Source organism: Oryzias melastigma, linkage group LG23 (genome assembly GCF_002922805.2).
Source record: "Oryzias melastigma strain HK-1 linkage group LG23, ASM292280v2, whole genome shotgun sequence".
NCBI lineage: Eukaryota > Metazoa > Chordata > Actinopteri > Beloniformes > Adrianichthyidae > Oryzias > Oryzias melastigma.
In genome coordinates this window covers 17,487,769-17,495,576 of record NC_050534.1, presented here as the reverse complement: position 1 = coordinate 17,495,576, position 7,808 = coordinate 17,487,769, and the positions used below count along the sequence as shown (strand labels likewise).

Genomic DNA, 7,808 nt, shown 5'->3' with positions numbered 1-7,808 from the left:
GCAGGAGTACAGATACATATCCTGATACGTGTTTCGCAATACGATAAGTATCGCAATATGTCCAAAGACGATCAATCGATCAAGAAGAGTAGTACATTTTAAATTGATATAAGTATCGCCAAACGAAATATCGCGATATACCAGCATATCCTTTTCTTCCTGCACCCATAGAGAAACTAGAGCTGTGGATCGTTACTTAGGCGGCGATCTGATCGATTCGTGAATCAACGATTCACAGATCAAACCACGATTCTTACTATTTAATATGTTTGTACAGTGTACTATATCTTTTTACTGGATGAATTAAATTAAAAGGATATATGTTGAATTACCATCTTTTATACTTTTATTTAGAACAGGAGATCAGAATGAACAAAACTGATAGAAACACAAAGATTTAGACAGACAAGGTTTTTTTTGTCAACTTTCTAGTTAACTTAAGTAAAGAAAACCTAAAAATCACTGTTGCTTTGCATCATTTAACAACAAATTCTGAAAATATTCTCCACAGTTTTTCCATCCTCAAAGTTCAGCAAAACCTGAATCGATGTGAAGTCGATATGAAAAGCCGCTTTTCTTCGCTTTAGATTCAGGATCCGTTAGTTAAGTGCGTCAACTGATGAAGAGTTAATCAAAATAATGTAAATACTGGAGCTAAAAAACTTGTTTTTTTCAGAACTTATCTCAGTAAACTGAACTTCTGCCTCATTTTTATCAAGTAAAAAGAAAAAAAAAATTTGCTAGTTTTACTTTGAAAACAGGAAGCTTCACCGACACTTTATTTTGAAGAGTTCCGGTGACAGTAGAGTTGCATATTTAGATTATTTTTAGATTATAAACTTAAAATCAAACATTATTCTGCATTTTGGAATAGGGCTGCCACGATTAGTCAACTAATCGACTATTAAAATAGTCAACAACTAATTTAATAGTCGATTAGTCGGTACTTTATAATATATGGAGTCAGAGTGTAGTAAAGTTGAAAGTTATAATGGTATTATGCTAGTTTTTTGGACCATTTTGGCATTTATTAAGATTTTTTAGGCTAATTTTGGATATTTCAGCCACATGCTAGCTGTGATGTTTTAGCTAATTCCGGCTTTTTTTGGCTATTTTTGTGTTTAGCTAATTTTCCAGCTACATGCTAGCTGTTTTGGCTAATTTAGGCTTTTTTTGGCTATTTTTGTGTCTAGCTAATTTTTCAGCTACATGCTAGCTGTTTTGTCTAATTTAGGCTTTTTTGGCTATTTTTGTGTTTAGCTAATTTTTCAGCTACATGCTAGCTGCTTTGGCTAATTTAGGCGTTTTTGGCTATTTCTGTGTTTAGCTTATTTTTCAGCTACATGCTAGCTGTTTTGGCTAATTTAGGCTTTTTTGGCTATTTTTTAGTTTTATATCCACTTTGTGCATGACCCGATTAGTCGACTAATCGGAGAAATAATCGGTGATTAGTCGACTATTAAAATAATCGTTTGTAGCAGCACTACTTTAGAGCTATAATCCTGAAATTTGATTTTACAACATTCATAAAGATCGCAAAACGGCGACTTTGGAGGAATATTCATACTTTTTGGTGCAGATCGCGAGTATCCAAGTATCCGAGTACATCATAGACCTACTCAGAAATGCACAGCTGCATACTTCCAATAATGCTCACCATTTTTGATGTACAGCTAATGTTAGATTGGTGGTGTTAGCTAGCGGAGGAGAGTGTAAACAGAGAGCTCTCGCGGGAAGGGGGAGTAGGACTGCTCCGCGCCAATGGTCCAATGGTTTCTCATGAACTCCTGGAGAAACTATGTCCAAGAAAACGACAGCTTTTTGGCCAATAACGACAATCATGGTCAAAAAATGATCAGAGTTGGTTAAAAAATGGTTAAATGTTCAAGAAAATAAAGGCTAAAGAGAATCCTCGCTTCAGCTCTTTGCCCGTCTCCAGAACCTCATTAGGAGTCAGAAGTGAATCCGCGCTGACAGCATTAACGGGCCGACACCGGATCGTCACCGGGGCTTTCATAAAGCCTGACACCTGCAATAACCTCCCGTCTAGACCAGAAAAGCAGAAAATCGTTCGTTTCCATCTGGATTGGCTCCTTTAACCCGATAAAGATCATTAGGAAGTCAATGAGAGCGCGCTGACAGAAATGAGCCGTGATGTATGGCCTTCAACCCGCCCGTCACCGGGAGTCCGCCGCCACGTTCAGGAACCGTAGTGAAACTCTCACATCCTCATCATCATTTTGTAGAGATCAATCAACATGGAGGAGGAGGAGGTCTGATGAAGGACAAACTGAGGCTGCAGGAGACCAGAACTCAGCGTTTGTCTTGTGACACAGGCGCCATCTACTGGAGAAAACGTTCACTACAGAGGAAACTATGGAGGATTTGACATTAAATTTGGCTGATTAAAATCTATTTTCAAATACAATATAGTTAAATATCAAGACAAGCAAAAAAAAGGAGACTAAAACATGTATTTCTAATCTTACGATAACTTAACATACATTTTTATTAGATGAACACATAATAATTATAGGAAAAAAAGTTGCCAAATATTCAAATTTCCCTAATTTTTTGTTTTTAATTGTTTAACATTTTTACTCATTTTGAGGTTTTCCTCCATATTTGACAGAAATGCACAGAATTTTTTTGTCATTGTTCAAATTATTTATCTTGTATTAAATTTTATAGAACATTTTTAATATCAGGGATGCAGCAATTTACTTTATCTGTAACTTAATTAAATATTACAATGTGAGCCGTTCACTGACCTGTAAATTAAAAAAAAATGTGATTATCAAATTTTCACTATTTTCTATAAAATGTGTTAATATTATACGTTTTAGTTAAAGTTTCATCCTTTTCTTGTAAATTATTTCTAACCAAACATTTGAGGAAAAAACAATATTTAATTGAGCAAACAGGGAAAAAAATGCAGTTTGGAAACCTATTTTACCTCAAATTTGTCTTCCAGAAGATGCAAATCAAAACAACATTGTGTAGTTTGTTTTATTCTGAAACAGGAAGTGCAGACACACTTCCTTTCCACAGTGATTTTAGACAATAAAAGTATCCGGACTGACTTTAAATTTCCAGATGATTTTCGATTTGTGATTTCTTAAAAAAGAGTGGCCAAATTTAATCTCGTTAGGCTTCTAATTTCCAAAATTTTCAGTTTGTATTTTTTATTTATTTTTTATTGTTGAACATTCTTAGTACTTTTGATGCTTTTCTCCGTATTTGACAGAAATGAACAGATTTTTTTGTGTTTCCGTTACACATCTTTGTTTAAATTATTTGCTTTTTGTTCGTTTTTATACAACTTTTTTAAAATCAGGGATGCAATAATTCATTTTCACTGTAATTTAATTAAGAATTACAATCTGGGCAGTTCACAATCTTGTAAATTAAAACATGTAATTATAATTTTTTCACTATTTTCTACAGAAATATGTTAACATCATACGTTTTTAGTGAAAGTTTCATCTTTTTCTTGTAATTTATGGGTATTTATGACCAAACATTTGAGGAAAAATAATATTTCATTGAAAAACTGAAAAAAATGTGCAGTTTGGAAACTTATTTTTACCTAAAATTTGGCTTCAAGAAGATGCGAAACAAAACAAAAATGTGTGGTTCTTTTTTTTTTTTTTTTATCTGAAACAGGAAGTGCTCACACACACTTCCTTTCCACAGTGATTTTAGACAGTAAAAGTTTCCGGATTGACCTTAGATTTCCAGATGATTTTAGATTAGTGATTTTTAAATCAAATCATTTCATTCAACCTACACTCACCGGCCACTTTATTAGGCACACCTGGGGTTTTTAAATCCAAAATAAAAACCTAAATCATTAGTAAATCATCTTTAAAAATATATAAGTGTTTTAACTGCTATTTATATTCATAGAAACAACTTCAGTTTTGGCTTTTTACAATATCCAAGCAAGTATGAAGCACTTTGTGCTACGTTGTCTAAAGAAGTATAAATAAAGATTGATTTGAATTGACACTATAAGCCTCTATTCTTTTTTTTTTTTTTTTTTTAATAAAAAGTATAATTTTTAAATATGTAATCTTATCAAATGAGCAGTTTTTATTCTTAATGTTGCATCTCAAAAAGTCCACATTTCACCACTAGAGGGCAGACTTGTACAGCGTAGATCTTCATCGGTGACCCTGAAGCACAAACTTCCTCCATCATTTCCTCTCTGCTGATCCCAGATAACGTCCGGTTGGTTTAAATGGATTTACGTCATGATCTCCAACAAAGAGAATCCTTTAGGGATGAATCTTTAGAAACGAGGAGGTCTCACCAGACCAGGAAGTGCTGCAGATCCCTCTCAAATAGTCACATTTGTAGGTCAACAGATGAAAGGTTATTGCTGATTCGAGATGATCAGGGTCAAATTTAATGTTTTTATGTCTGTTTTGATGCAAAGCTCCTTCGGAATAGATCGTCTTCACATCTGAAGCTGAGAAAGTGGCTGCAGCTCCTCACAGATTCCGTGTTCAGGCTCAGCTTAGATCGGCGAGGATGTTCTTTTTTTATTGTAATGACGTCCCAAATTGTGCGTCATAAACAGATTTTCCACAATTAAATCTAAAATCTGTTTTTTTTTTTCTTTGGGGGGGGTACTTTATTTTGAAGGATGAAAATTCATTTTCCAAAAAGCTCTGGTTTGAGTTGATTTAACATATATTTTTTTCTAATATGGAGTTTTCATTCATTTTACAACTCATTATTTAAGTTAATAACGTCTATCAGTTAAAAGTAGCGGTTTGGACTTTTATTTTGTAGAATCCCTGCATCCTTTTTCTTTTATTTCTGCTTAATTTTGACTTTTTGATCAAACAAAAGAGCTAAAAACTGAGCGATCCTTCAAGCACAAGACGACTCCTTCTAGCAAAATAACAAACGTTAGGTTTTGATTTACAAAAATAATGAAGTTTCTATTTTTTATATATAAATTCTTTCACCTGAGCCAAACTATTCAATGAAACCTTCCGACTGTAAGAACACTCCCACCTATGGCAGTTTTCCTTAAAGAAAAGACACAGCCTGGTTTACTCTATCCAGGTTATAAAATAAAGTTTTCTAGATATTCTGCTTCAGTTCAGACTAAATGATTTACTTCCTGCTTGGTTTCATTTGAAATAAAAGCATTTCCGTGCAGGATGGCAGTAAACCGGAGCGCCGCTGAAAGGCCGCCGCCTCAGCTGCTGCCTGTAATTGCCTCTTATGCTGCAGCTGCATCACAAAAACCAGAAAGTTTCTACTGTACACGACACAAAACGCTGGGAAGTCGCGGATTCCATCCAAATATCAGCCCTCTGAAAGGTGACAAACAGCAAAAGATTTTATTTTTTGTCATTTCCGGCTCTGATAACTATTTTTGGATCAGGTTTAACACTGAACATCAACATTTTTAGCAGCTACCGTTCACACGTACACAGTTGCCATGAGGATCAGCTGAAATCAGGCTCTGTTTGGCGTCTTTGTGAAGGCGTCACCGTAAAGCCCATTTAAACCATTGGGGTCACGTGGCTGCTGGAGCCTATCCCAGCAAACGTTAGGCGAGGGCGTGTTACAAAAGTCTGCCCCAGGGTACGCCTTGGAGCAATTTAGAGTCATCAACTAAGATGTTTTTGAGAAAACGTGGACAAAATTTGAACCAGGACCTTCTTACTGTGAGACGAGAGTGCTGGCCACTCCACCATTATGACAAAAACTTTTCTGAAAATACTTTCAGATTCAACCATTGACTGTATAAAAGAACTGGACCAAGTGAGTGTGAGGTCATCTATAGAAAATTATTCAGCTCCAGTAAGTCAATTGACGATGTGGACGCCGCCATGTTGGATTCATGTCATCAGTGTGCAGTGATTGGTCAGCGTTTCCAAGGCAACCGCTCCCACCAATCAGGTGTGAGTCCACACTTGAACGTGGGGTACTCTGTTGAACGCTTCACACGTTGCATGTGACCATGAGACCGCCTACTTTGATTGAGGCTTCTGATTGGTCGGTTTATAACTCGAGTTATTCTGACAAATAAAACAAAAGGTTTTGGGGTACTTCCACCTCCCTGAACGTTAGCTTGTTTTTCATGAACACATGGAGGATTTTATGCTTTGTGTTCTTTGTATACTGTGTCATAATTAGTGTGTGTGTTTCTTTTATTTGTGCTGAATAAATAAACAATAATAAATAAACTATAATATGTCATTTCCTCTCACTAACTTGAACATGAAACAGAGATATTTCATCATTTTTTAGGGTCAGATCAATCAATCAATCAATCAACAGCATCAACCAAACAAATAAATTAATTTAAATACGCAAGAAAAAAAACAATAAACCAAATCAATCATCTGATCGACCAATCAAATCAATCAAACCAAACCAATCCATCAATATCCAATCAATCAAATCAACAAAAAAAAATCAATCAACCAAATTAAACAAGCAAACAACCAATCAAATAAATAAGTTAAACAAAATCAAACGACCGAGCAATCAACAAACCAACCCAATTAATTATTCAATCAATCAACTCAAGTCAATCATTCAAACCAAACCAATTAAAGTATTAGACTAAAAATAAGAAACCAACCAAACACATCAGTCAAGCAATTAATCAACCAACCAAATGATTTATTCAATCAATCAACGGAAACCAGTCAAACTAATCAAATCAAACCAATAGACCAAAAAAAGAGCAACCAACCAAACACATTAATCAAACAATGAAGTAATTAATCAATCAACTAAATCAATTATTCAATCAATCAATCAAATTAAATAAATAAATAAATCAAACCATTTAAATCAATCAAACCAATCCATCAATATTCAATCAATCAAATCAACGAAAAAAATCAATTAACCAAATTAAACAAGCAAACAACCAATAAAATAAATAAGTTAAAACAAAATCAAACAACAAACCAACCCAATTAATTATTCAATCAATCAACTCAAGTCAATCATTCAAATCAAACCAATTAAACAAAATCAAAAAATTTAACTAATAGACTAAAAATAAGAAACCAACCAACCAATCACATCAATCAAGCAATTAATCAACCAACCAAACTATGTATTCAATCAATCAACCGAAACCAGTCAAACTAATCAAACCAAGAGACCAAAAAAGAGCAACCAACCAAACACATTCATCAAACAATGAAGTAATTAATCAACCAACTAAATCAATCATTCAATTAATCAAATCAAATTAATCAAATCAAATCAAGTATCACATGTCCTTCATGCAGCTGCATTGCAGACAAAGTAAAACAACATTTCCTGGAACCATAAGAATGACAGTAAAAACAACAGAATAAACATCAATCAACAAAGGAATAAATAGAAGAGCAATCACAACCATCTCCCATTCTCACTCCTAGCTCCACCCAAGTCATCTCCATACAAACACAGAGAGGACTGAACAGTGACGTCATAAACTGATCAGTCAGCATGAATAAAACGTCCAAACCACCGATCCAGATGGAGCTGTGGACCGAGTCTGAGCTTCTCACGGTTTTATCCTGAGACCTCCATTTAGTTTTGTTTGCATGAGCCCACCCCACCCCCCCACCCCCACCCCCCAAACTCTGAGGAGAAACAGTGAAGATCAGTTTACCTGTGGTGACGGGGCGTTGGTCCATGAAGCAGAGGAAGAGAAGAAAAACAGGACAAGTTAGAGAAGGTCAGTCAGTGACCTGAAAACGCTTAATGCTTGTTTCACTGTGATCCCTTTGAAATGTTTTAACTACTTTTGCTGTTGGAATAGAAGTTTAAACGTG

The 7,808-nt window shown here is 34.9% G+C and overlaps 1 protein-coding gene across 12 annotated transcripts in view; it reads right to left on the bottom strand.

Moving 5' to 3' along the window:
* The window catches only part of ppfia2 (PTPRF interacting protein alpha 2), a 198,361-nt gene that overhangs the window by 134,736 nt on the left and 55,817 nt on the right, over positions 1–7,808 (bottom strand). The gene's annotated exons all lie outside the window — the stretch shown is intronic.